Below are 16,700 nucleotides of genomic sequence, written 5' to 3' on the forward strand. Positions count from 1 at the left end.
TGGGGTGATCCAAAAAGGAGAATAAACTTAAGACAATAGGAAACATTTTCTATGAAGAAAGTTTTGCCAAATTCCAACAGTAAACTGACCAATGAAATAGTACAATTAGGGACACCAAAACTGAAAATTTGGCAATTTCGCCTAAAAGACCTAAGTTTTGAGAAAATGACCAAAACCAACAAGTTTGGTGACCAAAATGTGGTATGTGGGTAAAGTTGGAATTCCCATACCTATTAAGCCTTAGAAAGTCCATAATTTGACTTGAATAGTATAGTGAATAGTAACCCGAAATACAAAATTTCAAAAACGTCGAATTTAGCACGTTAGAGCTAGGTAAAAGTGAAGTTAAATTTATTACTGGATTTATGTTAAGTTCTAGTACTGAAACATTGTAAAATTGTGTGTTTCAGTTGGAAAGAATGCCGGGAAAGAACCTGAGGAACCGAGTTGAGGCCAAGAGGTGACTCGCTTGAGGTTTGTGCACAACATTACTATGCTTTAAAATTCATTGATAAAGTGAATGAAATATGTATTTTACATTTGCTTTGAATTGTTGAAAATTTATTTGTGACATTAGTTATGATGTTTTGACTTAAATTGTTGAAAGTTATTGTGTATATTTGAAATGACAATGTTTAGCAAATTGTTAAGATAAGTTTTGAAACCACAGTGTCATGACCATATATTTGAACACCTCACTAGCACGATTAGTGGGGGTAATTAGTTTCGAATTTTGATTCCTTCTCAGGAGAAGTGTTGAGGTGTGCTAGTAGAAGAGGATGTGAATGGATATCCATATATTTGAGCTAGCTAGCCTTGTGATGTGATTTCTCTTTAGCCTCTAGCTATTGAGATTCTATTTGTTTCGAATGGCATGATCTAACTGTGGGTTTTATGAAATGTGTTTTGATACTTTGAAATGAACTTGGTTTGCATTTAAAATCTCATAATGCATGATTTGTACTTAATTCTCATGTTCAGCCAAATTTTTGAATAAATGTGATTTAAGTTTTGCATAAAGATTATTTTAGTATGTTATACACCATTGAGTCCTAGTACTCAGTGATAGCTTCTATTGCTATCGCAGATACAGAGACTAGAGGAGCAGCAGACTGAGCTGCTAAGGTGTGAGGAGCTATCAGCTTAAAGTCATCGGGTATAATTTATGTCCTAATTGTAAATATTTCTTTTGATGTATGTATTGCATATAAATGTATGGACATGTAAATGGGTCTTGAGCAGCTTGTACAAAAGTTTGTATGAAGTTTGTAATAAAAAAATTTAGTTTCAATTTCCTTTGATGTAAATTTTGTAATGATATATATATATATATATATATATATATATATATATATATATATATATATATAAATTGTTTTGTCTCTAATAAAATATGAGTGGAACTATTTTATTTAATTTGAATGAAATGTATTGTTAGTATTTTGAGGATTATTGAATTTTGAACTTGAGAAATTGATTGAAATGATTGTGGAGTTGTTGAAATGGATTATGTTTGATTGTGAAATTGAAGTAGTTATTGTGGAAAATTTTTAGAAGTGCTTTTTACAGGTATTGAAGAACTGTTTTCTCAAAATACAGACAGAACTCTTTCAAAATTTTTATAAAATTTGCGAAAAAAATAAGATGGGCCAAAATTTCCAACTAGCTTTCAAGTTAATTACATGTTTTAAATACTTATTAGAAATGCTCACCACTTATCAAAAATAAGAAAATTGTTTCAAAATCCCTTGTAGGGTACTTAATGAGTTATCGGTAGGTGAAGTTCGGTAGTTCATTAAGTATTCTACGGGATCATGTTATGCCTTACAGAGGGGTAAGGTGTGACATGTTTTAGTGGTATCAGAGCAAGTTTTTGAAGTATGTTTTAAATTGTGAATTTGTGTCTTTTCTTTGTTAAGTGCAACTGCTCAATGTCCATAACTGTTACATACAGTGTATTACATCATGAATATGAACTAACGAAGGGAAATCTCCATGTGTTACTTGTTCAGGAGATACCCTAACTTCAGCCTGAAATGGAAGAAGGGGATCGCTCAGTTGAGCAGTCTATTGAAGCTGAGGCACAAGGGGAAGCCCCAGCTTTACCGAATGTCAGTGGGTCAGTAGCACCAGCCCCGCAAATGCCGCAGTTTCCTGCACAGTTCGCACAGCAGATGGCTGCGATGTTTCAACAAATGGCTGGGGGTATGCCTGTTCAAGCTCCACCCCAGACACCTGTGGCACAACCACTGCCTCCAGCCAGACAGTATGATAAGTTGCTGAAGTATGGGGCTGCAGAATTTAAGGGTACAGTGGACCCTTTAGAGGCAGAGCAATGGCTTGAAAGAATGGACAGCGTATTTAAGAAGCTGCACTGCCAAGATGAATTGAAGTTTGAATACTCTGTGTCACTACTGCAAGGGGATGCGTATGATTAGTGGAAAACCATCCCCCACAGCTTGGCTGAACCACCAGTGCTGACTTGGGATGACTTCATCAGAGAGTTCAGACAGAAATACATCTCGGATGCATATGTTGATTAGAAGTTACAAGAGTTTCTGAGTCTAAAACAAGGCAACAGAACAGTAGCAGAGTATGAGAGGGAGTTCTCCCGCTTAAGTCATTATGCTGGGAGTCTCCTTACTACCAGCACGGAAAGATGCAAGAGGTTTGAGATGGGTTTGAAGCCCAGTATAAGGATGCAAGTTGTGGAATTTTTGACCCAACAACTTCTCAGAGCTCATGTCTCAAGCACTTGAATTTGAAAGAATAGAATCAGAAGAAACCCCAGTGAAAGAAAAATCAGAGAAAGCTGAGAAATCAGAAAAAGACAAGCGGGAAAAGTCAGTAGAGCCGAGTTCTGGTGGTACCTCTGGAAAGAAAAAGAAATTTAGCGGACCCAGCAGGGTTCGAGGAGGAAGATTTGGTAGGGGCAGATTTTCTGGACAGAGACCCCCTAGGTCTAGTCAGCAATCGAGCAGGGGTTCACATTCTGCTCGCCTCTATGAGACTTATGGCAAGATTCATGGGGGGGAGTGTTATTTGCCACTGGAGCCAGCTTTAACTGCGGAGGCAAGGGTCATTTAGCAAGAGACTGTACTAGTGCTCCGTCTCCGTGATATGGTCCATCTCCTACTATTGCCGAGGGATCTATTCAGAGTCCTGCTCCTAGTGGCCCACAGTCTATTGGCAGAGGAAGAGGCAGAGGTAGAGGTACTGCTTCAGGCAGTTAGGGCATAGTTGCTCAGTCGGCACAAGAGAGTGCTTCGGTCAGGGTTTATTCAATGAGATAGCGAGAAGAGGCTGAGACTTTCGATATTGTAGCTGGTACTTTTTTTATCTCTGATCAAGATGTATTTGTGTTGTTTGATCCGGGTTCAACCCATTCATATGTTAGTGCTAGCATAGTCAGTTCACTTGCTGTTCTATGTGTCCAAATGGGTTTTGAAGTACTAGTAACTAGTCCGTTAGGACAAGAGGTCCAGGTCAACAGAATCTATAGAGACTGTCCTTTGGTGATCCAAGGACATGTTTTCCTGTTAGACTTGATTGAAATGCCCTTCAGAGAGTATGATATCATCTTGGGCATGGATTGGTTAGCCAGGCATTACGCCATGATTGACTGTAGACTGAAGACAGTCACTTTTGGTCTTCCTTTGTACAGTGCTGTGGTAATACATGGGGAGAGGCATTTACTGCCATCAAACATCATTTCGGCTACACTAGCCAGAAGGATGATCAGAAAGGGGTGTGAAGCATACTTGGCACATGTGATAGACACCTAAGTGGGGAGTCCAACACTAAGGGACATCCCTATTGTATGTGACTTTTCAGATGTATTTCCTGATGAATTGCCAGGATTACCTCTACAAAGAGAGGTGCAGTTTGAGATTGATGTTATGCCTGGTGTGGACCCAATCTCCATAACGCCATATAGAATGGCACCTGCAGAATTGAAAGAGTTGAAAGTGCAATTGCAAGAATTGCTTGACAAGGGCTTTATCCGCCCTAGTGTGTCACCTTGGGGAGCGCCAGTGCTGTTTGTTAAGAAGAAGGATGGCACTCTCCGCTTATGTATTGACTATCGACAGTTGAATAAGGTGACAATAAAGAATAGATATCCGTTGACCCGCATTAATGACTTGTTTGATCAGTTGAGGGGTGCAACTGTGTTCTCCAAAATTGACCTGAGATCAGGTTATTATCAGCTGAAAGTACAAGAGCAGAGTATTCCTAAAATTGCCTTTAGAACCCGCTATGGCCATTATGAGTTCTTGGTCATGCCATTCGGGTTAACTAATGCTCCGGCTGCTTTTATGGATCTGATGAACACTATCTTCAGACCATACCTCGACCAGTTTATTGTGGTATTTATAGATGATATATTGGTCTATTCGAAGAATGCAGAAGAGCATGATAGACATCTTCGGATTGTACTGCAGACTTTGAGGGAAAAACAGCTATATGCCAAATTGTCGAAGTGTGAATTTTGGCTAAAGGAGATATCCTTTTTGAGGCATGTAGTATCAGAAGAGGGCATTAAGGTAGATCCAAATAATATTGAAGCTGTCTTTAATTGGAGGCCACCCAGAAATGTCACAGAGATTCGCAGTTTTCTGAGTTTAGCTGGATACTACCGTAGATTTGTGAAGGGATTCTCCATGTCGGCATCTCCATTGACCAAGCTGCTTAGAAAAGATGTGAAATTTCAGTGGACGGACAAATGCTAGCAGAGTTTTGATGAATTGAAGAGATGTTTGACTGAAGCTCCAGTCCTGACTTTACCTACTCCGGGTAAAGAATATACAGTATATAGTGATGCTTCTCACAATGGGTTAGGCTGTGTACTGATGTAAGATCGAAATGTCATTGCCTATGCATCACGCCAGCTAAAACCGCATGAGAGGAATTATCCGACACATGATTTGGAGCTTGCAGCTATAGTGTTTGCTCTTAAGATCTAGAGACATTATTTGTATGGGGAAAAGAGTTACATCTACACAGATCATAAGAGTTTGAAGTATTTGGGCACCTAGAAAGAACTGAATTTGAGACAAAGGAGATGGTTAGAGTTGATAAAAGACTATGATTGTCTGATAGACTATCAGCCAGGGAAAGCTAATGTTGTGGCTGATGCCTTAAGTTGCAAGACTATGGCAAGTCTACGGGTTACTCCTTTGTCTTTGGTACATGAGTTGAGATCATTACATGCCAACATAGAGATTAATGATGATGGGCAGACAGCAGTTGCATGGCATGTACAGCCAGTGTTAATTAATCAAATTAGAATGGCTGCTCAAAATGATCAGAAGTATCAAAAGCTGATGGAAGAAGTCCGGCAGGGCAAGAAACCAGAATTTTCAATCAGAGATGATGGTTTACTGCTACACCAGGGTAGAATGTGTGTTCCTAATGATGTTGATTTGAGGCAAATCATTTTGAAGGAAGCACATGAGTCTCCTTTTGCCATGCACCCTGGTGGCACAAAAATGTATAGAGGGCTAAAGGAGCATTACTGGTGGATGGGTATGAAAAGAGATGTGGCAGAGTTTGTATCCAAATTCCTAACTTGTCAACAAGTAAAGGCAGAGCATCAAGTACCCGCCGGGTTATTACGTCCATTACCAGTACCAGAATGGAAATGAGAGAGAATAACAATGGATTTTGTAATGGGACTTCCGAGGACATAAAAGAGTCATGATGCAATATGGGACATTATTGACAGACTGACTAAATTTGCTCATTTTCTACCAGTTCGGATGGATTATAGTTTAGAAAGATTGGCCAAGTTATACATCGATGAGATTGTGAGACTACATAGAGTGCCAGTATCCATCGTGTCAGACAAAGATCCTAGGTTCACTTCTAGATTCTGGGGTAGTCTTCAGAGAGCCCTAGGAACTAGATTGAACTTTAGTACTGCATTCCACCCATAGACAGATGGCTAGTCTGAGAGGGTAATTCAGATATTGGAGGACATACTACGGGCTTGTGTGATTGAATTTGAGGGCAGTTGGGATACACACTTGCCTTTGATTGAGTTTGCTTACAGCAACAGCTACCAATCAAGCATTGGGATGCCTCCATATGAAGCTTTGTACGGTAGAAAATGTAGAACCCCGTTGTGTTGGGATGACGTGGGTGAAAGAAAGATAATTGGACCCGAAATTGTTCAACAAACTGAAGAGAAAATTAGGGTGATTCGAGATCGACTTAAGACTGCATCAAACCGTCAGAAGTCCTACATTGATCTGAAGAGAAGGGATCTTGAGTATGCAGTGGATGAGAAAGTTTTCCTCAAGGTTTCTCCTTGGAAGAGAATTATAAGATTCGGCAGAAAGGGGAAACTGAGTCCTCATTTCATTGGGCCATATGAGGTTCTGGAAACAGTGGGTCCTTTGGCATATCGGCTGGCACTACCTCCAGAGTTGGAGAAGATACATAATGTTTTCCATGTGTCTATGTTGAGGAGGTACCGATCAGACCCATCTCATGTACTACCAGTAGAGGAAATTGAAGTGAATGCAGACCTCACATATGAAGAAGAACCCATACAAATTCTGGCTTATGAAGTGAAGCAGCTACGAAACAAGCAGATACCATTGGTAAAAGTGCTATTGAACCATCATTCAGGCCAGGAGGCTACTTGGGAACGAGAGGAGGACATGAGGAGACAGCACCCACTGTCACACCCTACTCCCCTGTAAGATGCAACATGATCCCGTAGTACAACTAATGAATTACCGTACTTCGCCTACCGATAACCCATTAGATATACTACAAGGGATTTTAAAATAATTTTCGTGAAATTTAAATCATCGGTTAAAATCTGGTGTTATAATTTTTTTTTTTTTTATTTCGGCAAAGTGCCGGCTGTATTTTGAGAAAACAGTTCTTCAATCCTGCAAAAGAAAATGCTCCCAATATGTTTTCTCAAATACAACTCCAATAAACTTTAATTCAATTCACAATTCAATTCTCAATAAACAATCAATTCATTTTCAAACCAATCTCATCATGAAGAAATATTTCATTGATTATAAGACTCAAAATTTATATTACAAAACTATTCAAGTAAATGAAATCTCAAATTTATATTTACAATAATTTACATTTAATTACATACCAAAATGTTTTACAAGAGTTTTTATACAACTGCTCAAATAATTTACATACATATTATTACATCATACATCAAAACCTATGTACATGGGTATACCTATGTTATACCTGGAGCTGATCTGAATATGTCTTCAAAGAAACTTATTCACTGCTCTATGCTCTTCTTACCTGCGACAGCATACAAAGCTATCGCTGAGTGGTGAACTCAGTGGTGCACAACTATAATTTAAAACATAGTACAATATACATTGACAAAATTTACAGTAAATAATTTGGAAATCTGAATACTCATCAAATTCCAAAACTCAAAATATTCATTGACAAAAATGTAAATCATTTGTATAAATGACTTTGATCACAAAATTCAATTTATCAAATCATGACTAACCATCTAAGTAATTCCAACAAAATCAATTATACATAAACTGTGACACCCCTCACCCGACTACAGTGTAGCCGAGCAAAGTGTGCTACATTCGGTGCCGGAGCACCCTATCTTATCTTACTTTATTCCTTTCATATTTTGATCTCGATATATCTTAATATTAATAAATTTTTCGATGGAGAAACCAGCAGAGTTTCCCCTATTTTATTACCAGTTGACGTATTTTACTATTTACCTGTTTGAAAGTTTCAATAATATTTTACAAATAAAATCTCATCAATTATTTTCATAACCATCTCATAATTCACATCTCATTCATATATCTCAATTTCATATTCATTTCCATGCATTATCTATATATTTCAAATCTGTCTTCGAATCCATACGATCTCATTCATGCTCAAATCACATAAGTAAAATTTTCAAATTTCTTTAATTTACATAATTTCATAATTTACATGATATATAAATTAATTACGTATGAAAAAGCTAATTTATTAAATTACATTACATTTCTATTAATTACCTGCTCATAATCTACATTATAGTACAATATCTAGCATTTTATACTAAATACAAAATATGATCTATATGGGCCCTATCTACATGCATCGCTGAGGAGGTGACAACCTTGAATACTCCAGCCACTTCTGCAGATCTGGACTCCAAAAATCTTAGTCAAAGTACCTGCGCGAGGAAACAAATCCATCGCGCTAAGCATTGCTGCTTAGTGGTGCAATAATAGAATAAGAAAATAAAATATACAAATAAAGAAAGAACGAAGCATAATTTGAATATTTAAGAATCTGTTTAATTTAATACAATGTGTCTAATATTAATTATCTTTTGTTCTCATTTGTTTCACTTTGGAAGCGTTTAATTCCGAAATTCACAGTGATAATGTACAACATACAGACTTAATAAAAATACTCAGTTTATATTTATATGGCAATAGAAGGTACATTTAAAATATTTAGTTAAGTTATACCTATTTTTGCAACTCTTTTATCATTTTACTTAAGAATTTTTTTTATGTGGTTTGGATCATTTCATAATTCTAACTAATTCTTTTGAAGTTTTATTAACTCATTTATTTGATTTCTAATATTTTTAATTACTAATAGTCTTAATTTATTTCAATAGATTACACTGCCCAAGTAACCTACGACAGGCTGACTAAACTGGATAACGGGTCGTTGGCACTGGACACCGCGGTGCCTCGGGCCGTCATACCATGGGTCGCAGAACATTAACCACGTATGCAATCAGTATGGCTAAAAAGCCATGATATCACATAATCGGGCATAAAAGCCATGAATGTTGGCATAAAGCCATGAATGTGGGCACAAAGCCATGAATACGGGCATAAAGCCATGAATACAGGCATAAAGCCTTTTGCAGTACTGCTAAAACAATACCCTATTGGCATGCCAAACTATCCAATCTGACACACATGTCTAGGTAATACAAGGGCACATAATATCATTAAATATTAATATATTGTGTTTTATGACTTTATTATTTCATGATAAATTTCAATTATAATTCATACATTCATTTGATCATTTATATGATCACAATTCACATCAATTATCCTTTTATACCATTTTACTAAAAATACCCCTCATCTCTACAATAATGAGAACTAATGTCTCATTTATACATTAATATGGTTTATTTATTTATTCATTATGTTATTCATATTGATCACAATTCTAAACAATGGTTCACATGTACCATTGTATTCAAAACATTTTTCCTTTCTCATTTATACATTCAAGAATCTACTTATGTAATTACAAATTTTATATTTCAAGTTGAGTTACTAATATTTTATGAATTCCATTTGTGATAGGCATATAAGCCCTAACTATCTATTCACATCAATTAGTTGACTTATTTTTCATGTTTCAAGTAATCCATGAATATTTCATGGATTTCAAATTTATGGCCTTAATTTCCTTTTAACAATTTTGACTAGGATGCATAGTCCACATTTGTCGTACAATTCTAAGCATTTAAGCTTAAAATTGGTTCTAAGTCTTTATCTTAGTTTGCTAATCATTTTGATTACTATTCACCTTACTAGTCAACCAAAATGTTGACTTTTTAGTACATAATAATTTTATTGAACCTAAGTTCTCCAAGATACCACATTTTGCATTTAAAATTTGTTGGTATTGGTTGCCAATACCATTTCCAAGTTTAAAACAAAGGGAGCAGAACTTTCAGTTTTTGTACCTAAATTTCACTGTTCCATTAGTGACTGTTACAGTGGGAATTTGAGAAAATGGTAAACATGAAAGTTGTTCCTTATTATGTCTAGTTGAATTTCCTTTTTTGAATCACTCCATTTGGAGTTTTGTAGCTCCAGATATGGTCCAAAAACCACAGCTGGCCGGATTGCAAATCTGCAGAATTTACCAAATCTATAGTACCATGAACAGTGACTGTGACTGCCATTTGGGTTAGGTTCTGGTCATAATTTGGGGTAGGTTTCTTCATGAAAGTTGTTTGTCTATGTCTTAACTTGTTACTGTAAAAATTTCAGATCCATTGACCATATCTACAGTGAGTTATGGCCAAATGAACAGTTACTATTCATTTGGTCATTCTGCAGAATTGGCTTGCAGGGTATCCGGATTGGAGCCAACTTTTGGTCCACTTGATTTGGTCTTTTGGGCATGGTTTCTTCAGCAAAATTGTGCCATTATAAGCCTAGTTTCATGTCCAATTGGCCAAACACCAATTGAACCTACACAGCCAAAGTTATGACTGTCTAAGTGGGCTGTAATCTCAGCCACCATGCTGCACTCTCTAGGTAGTATACTCATTCACTTTGCCATGCTATATTTCAGTCCCAATTATGGTCAAATTTCCTCAAATGGTCACTAATTGACCACTAGAATGTTCTTTAATAATCTCATAATCCAAGTCCAATTTTTCACTCCTAAACCCTAGCTCAAATTCAAGGGTTACACCAATTACCTTAGTTAGCATACCAATTCATTATACTTGTGTATATGTACCTTAAACATCATTTCTAGTCCACTCTAAGTCCAACAAAACACTCATTCCTATTCCTTCAATAGGGCTGCCGAAATTCATGGTAGGCATACACTCAAATTTGGTTCATTTAATCCACAAATTCATATTGATTTCAAGTCTCTAACATAGAAAATAAGGGTTTTAAGTAGATAGGTGCACTAACCTCTTGTAGGGCAGAATTTTCCAAGCTTGAACTTCACTTTCCTTCCTTTTCTAGGCTGCCAAACACTTCCCCAAGATGAGTGGACAAGTTTTAATGAAGGTGACTTAGGGTTTAGTAGTGGAATTTCATGGGAAATGGAAGTAATTAAAGGAAACTTTCATGGAGGGTTATGGAGGGGAGGTTCACGTTTTGAGGAAGAAGAAGAACCAGAAAATTGGTTTCTTAATTTGCCATTTTTCTCTTTTTAAAGAGTCTTTGTTGTGTTGTTGAATGGTGATTAGTGGAGGGCACTTAAATGACATCATGGTGATGTCATAGTTAAGCATTTAAGTCATTTTCTTTTTCTTTCTTTTCTATTCATTTTTAATTAAATTTTTAGCAATATTTATTCATATTTTATATCATAATAATTATTTACTTAACTGGACAAGTCGGCCAAAAATCGTCTCTGAAGGCGAAATGACCAAAATGCCCTCCGTTTGGCTTAACGGGTCAAAATTGTCTGTACCGATTGAAAAATTTTTCTAAGTATTTTCTTGGAATTCTAATGCCATAGGAACCTCAATGACCCTTCTTTAGAGTCCCAAAAATTATTTTATGAATTTTTCCCCAGGTATAGGGCTCCTCGTTGCGAGAACCGCAACTTCACTCTGGTTACCCATCGCTTGGGCACCGGCTCGTTTAACTTGGTTGTATTTTATTTCAAAAATTTTTCCTAAATTTTTCTTATTAATATTTGAGTTATTTATGACTCCTCACTCTAGTCTAATTATTTTTCCAGACGTTCTAGCTGTCCGGACCGTCACCGGTCACAGGAACAGTAGAATATGCAGAATTGTTACAGTGAGGGTGTTACATAAACCATAATTGAAATCACAATTCTTTACCATTCAAAAACCATTCTGTATCTCAAAAATCATTATGTATCTTAAAAACCATGTTGTATCTCAAAAATCATTATGTATCTCAAAAACCATGTTGTATCTCAAAAATCAATCTTTATCTCACTAACTATGCAAGACTAATCTGAAAGGGCCATATTCGATGTGACTCTAACTCCCTATGGTTGGGGAGGTCGAATCAGATTCTAACTCCCTATGGTCGGGGAGGTCGAATCATCATGCACAGTACCATCACAATAATGAATCTTCCGCAAGGGCCATAACGATAAAAAAACTTAGATCTAACCTCAAATCAGAGGAAAATCTAAGCCTGTGCACGTACTATGGTAATCAAAACACAACTAACTCCATTGTCTTCTCAACAAATGAGAGAGATGGGTAATAACCTAGTCAAGCATTTATAGTGAGATATAAAACAATATCACAATCCTTTTACTAAGCATAAATCACAATATAATTCGATTCAAAGTCAATTCCAATATCCAATAATTTTTATGCTCATCACAATTCAAATCATAAATTTGCATTTTTCCATGAAGATTACCATCACAATTTAAAACATGTTCTATCATAATTTTCCAAGACATAATTTATTCAATCCATAACAATGCTTAATACTTGTGGAAATACCATTTCACAAAGCTAAATTCATACATACTATAACAATTTTCAATAATCATTGAATTAAATCCAATGCTTGTTAAACATAATACATAAGAAAAGTATGTCATTTAATCGTATGAAATATTCAAACAAAATCAGTTAAAAACTAGTTGTGCACAAACCTCTGATAATTGTCTCTTGGTCTTGACTCAGTGTTTCCTTCCCTCTCCCTGAGTCTTTGCCAACTGAGAAACACAATTTGAAGTGTTTCAGTACTCATTTAAACTGTCTCTAACGATAATGCTTGATAATTAATTCACTGAATTCTAATATTTGCTTAGTCAACCTAATATGTCGACCCTCGATGCATTCTAGGTAAATTAGGTTTTAATGTTATTAATATGTCACATTCGATAGTATTTTAGGGTTGGTACATGTTACCAAGTTCATTTCCGTGTATACTGCATTTTCTTGCAATTTGCTGGATTCCGAGATACTAGTTTGACCTAGCCAGACAACCTAGTTCCCTCGGTTTTCGGGTTTCGATCAAAACTACAAACTTTTAGATCTATGTCTTATGGAACGCGGGGCAAACTTTCAGGTCATTCTGAGTTATGTAGACCAAGTTATGGTCATTTTACTATTGCTGGTCAAAATGCATCAAAATTGGTCACTTTAGGTCATTTTAGGTCAATTTTGGTTCGGCCAGTTTTTGGACCCGAACTTGAGCAAGCTGTTTGACTTGCTTATGGTCATTTCTGGGCTTTGGTTTCTTCATAAGACTTGTAGGTATGGGTCTTAACTATTCATTGTTAAAATTTCAGGTTAATTGGACCTGTTTTTAGTGAGTTATGGCCTAAACACTAACTGCTGCCCAAATGGTAAATTTTCAGGCCTCATTTGCACTTAATCCGGATTTGGTCATTTTTCAAGCTACCTTGCAAGCAGAATTTTGGTAAGCTTTCTTCATGAAAAGTTGGCACATTTTGTGCCTAGTTTTACCTCCAATTGGTCTCATACCAATTGGAGCCACACACTTAAAGTTATAGGCCTAAAACTCAAACTGCCTTATTGCATTTCTTGCATACACATCAAGCATCACTTTTAACACTCACCAAACTTAACATTCAAACCAATTCTGGTTGTACCACAACCTAAACATAATTCACAACACATTATAGGTCATTTTAGCAGCTTACAATTACATTCAACATACACAAACAAGTGCAGAATTTTTCAATCCAATTTACAACAATTCAATCACCTTTTTATGCTCATTTACATGTCCCACTTCACACCACCTTACACACACTCAAACTGCCATAAAAACCAACACATTTTAACATCATTATTCCATAAACTAAGCATGAATTCCAGCATTCTTCAAGAGCTAACAAACTGCCACAATTGTACACTTACATTCCATTACTTTCCAAGCTTTAAATCTCATTTTACATTTACATATACTAAGTATACATCACCCAAACAATTTCCTACACAATATACATTTAATCAATCATTTAATTCACCATTTACAAGCACAAATAAACTGCCTTCAAGGTGCTTCCATGGCTGCCAAAAGTGCACATTCCCATTCAACATCAAAACTCAAAAATTTCTTCATAAATCAAACACCCATAACATTCCTACTAACTTTAATGAAGCAATAACCCAAAAATACAAACTTACCACTTTGGAAATTCTTCAAAATCTCTCCAAAACTTGGTCTTCTTGCTGCCTATCTACTGCCCATGGTGTGAGGATTAACTTTAATGAAGGAAGGTGCAAAGAAGGAAGCTTAAATCAAGCTTGCATGAAGCTTTCAAATGGACGTCAATGGTGGATTTTCTTGGGAGAAATTTGGTTGGTTCTTAGAGAAGTAAGGAAGAAGATGATCTGCTGTCCAAATGAAGTGGTAGTGGTCCACTTTCATGAATTAGTGGAGCACTATGTCAAAATAAATTATTAGTTTAATCTAAAATTTCATTTTCCCACATTAAGCTTCCCATTTTTGCTATTTACATTAGGTACCCCTAAATTAATTTTTCATTATATTTTCCAAGTGTAATATTATTTATTTTTAATGGACATTTAGGTCAAAAGACAACTCAGGATGTCAAATGACTACAATGCCCCTGTTCAGGTTGCATTCTCGATTTTTCGGTAACACCGAGTTTTGTCCGTTTTTCGATTTCCCACTTTTCTTTGTACTAATTATTTAATTTTTATTTAATATTTCTAATGATATTTATACTTCAATAGGGGTCTATTTAATTCCTAAAAATATTTTCCAGGGTTCCCCGCGGTCCAGGGCTAGTCAACGGTCCACGCCGTGACTTCCCGGTGCGGTCACTCATCGCTAGGGTTCTCGGCTCGCTTAACTTGATTATATTTCTTTGCTACTATTTTTCCTTTGTTTTTCTTGTATTTTCTTTTTTTGTATTTCATTATTTTATGTCTCCTCACTCATATCGAAGTGTAGTTCTAGGCATCCTAGCTGTCCGGGCAACACTGGTCACCGGAACAGTAGAACGCATTACCGAACATAGGGGTGTTACACCCACAATTGTTCATAGATTGATACCAGGTAAAATTTCGAGACATAATTTATTTAAAGGGGGGAGAATTGTAACACCCTCATTTGCATAGCCTGGTAGACTTCACTGTTCCGTTGACCAGTGTCAGTCCGGACAATTAAGGGGATTAGAACCACACTTAAGACAACTAGAGAAGCTATAAACACAAATAATTAGTAATGTCCAATTAGTTAAGTATAAACAATAAAAAAACAGAATATAAGAAGTTAAACGAGCCGAGAGTCACAGCGATGGGTGACCTTCTCGGGAACGACTGCGAAGTCATTTTAAACTCAAATTTCGAACCGTAAAAAGTGACGTTGCGGTCCTTAGGACCCTTATAAACACAGTGGAAAAGAGAAAATCACGAAAAAGAACTGTTAAGCCAGTCAAATAATTAGGTCAGGGAGCCGGAAGAAATATGGAATTAATTGCAAACCGGGATGAACCGGCAAGGGGCAATTTGGTCAATTGACCCTGAGAGCTAACTCCTGACCTAACTGTCAAATAAAATCGGGAAAAGAAAATTTCCGAATCAAAAATTAAATTAAAGAACTAATAGAAAAAAAAAGAAAAAAAGAAGGAAAATGAAAAAGGTGTAGGGAAATGACATCATGCATTATGCCATAAATCCCATAATTAATAATTTGATTAAATGGATTTTTGGGTCTTCCATAAGAAAAAAGACATAAAGAAAGAAAAGAAAAAAAAAATAAAACACAAAGTCTTCTTCTTCAAAACGTCACTTTCCCTCTCCCTCATATCTCCATAGTTAAACCTCCATTAAAGCTTGTCTTCAAGCTTTGAAACCCTTACCAAATCCCAACTTCTTCCATAATCACTCCATAAAACCTTATTCCCTTCCCTTGAGAAAGAAATTTAACAAGAAAGAAAGAAGAAAAGAGGAGAAAATTTGAAGATTGGATATCAAAGTTGAGGTAAGCACATCAAATTGAAAGTTTGAGATTAATTGTTGTGTTTTTAACTTGAATTACTTGTAAATAAACTTAAAATAAAAAAAAATGTGGGAGGGACTAAACTGAAATTCGTCCAGCAGGGAGGGGAGAGTGATTCGCATGAGTTTGATTGAGTTAAACATGTTAAAATGCTTGAATGAGTTGAAAGATTGTGTTTATATGCTTTGAATTAGTTAATTACAATGAATTAGTGTGGTTAGGGTTTGAAACCTAGGGTTTTGAGGCAAAAATTTTGGAGAAATTGGTAAATGATATATTTGACCTAATGTGAAGTGAAAAATGGTCATTTGTGACCAAATGAGGTGTGTTAGAAGTGTTGGAATTAAAAGCCAATTCGGATTGTATAAGGTCATGTGCTGGCAGCATGACTAAAATTTCCTTTGAGGGACCAAAAATGAAATTTTACAAGTCCAATGGATATGGGACCAATTGGGGATGAAAATATGCACTAAATGACACAATTTTCATTTAGGAAGCTTGCCCAAAAAGTGACTAAAACCTAGTGAACAAAGTGACCGAAGTTGAGAAATCGCAGGCTGCCCTGCACAACCTGACCAAATGAACAGTATTTGTTCATTTAGTCAGAACTCAAGCTAGGCAGATCAAAATGACCTGAAATTTTACCAGTGGTTAGATGCGATACAGACCTAAAACTTTTATGAAGAACACCAACCCAAATTATGCCATTAACCCAATCAAATTACTGAGCCAAGTTGGGTCACTGAATCTGCAGACTGCAGATTTGCCATTTAAACAGTAATGTTTCAATGGCTGTAACTCTCTCTAGAAAACTCCGATTTAGGCGATTCTTGAACCGATGGAAACCTAAGACATAGTAGAACATTTCATATGAAGAAAATTAGACCAAATTATGGACTTAACTTGATCAAATTGCTGAACGAATTTGGATCAACAAATCTGCAG

The sequence above is a fragment of the Hevea brasiliensis genome, chromosome 3 (assembly GCF_030052815.1).
Source record: "Hevea brasiliensis isolate MT/VB/25A 57/8 chromosome 3, ASM3005281v1, whole genome shotgun sequence".
NCBI classification, from domain to species: domain Eukaryota; kingdom Viridiplantae; phylum Streptophyta; class Magnoliopsida; order Malpighiales; family Euphorbiaceae; genus Hevea; species Hevea brasiliensis.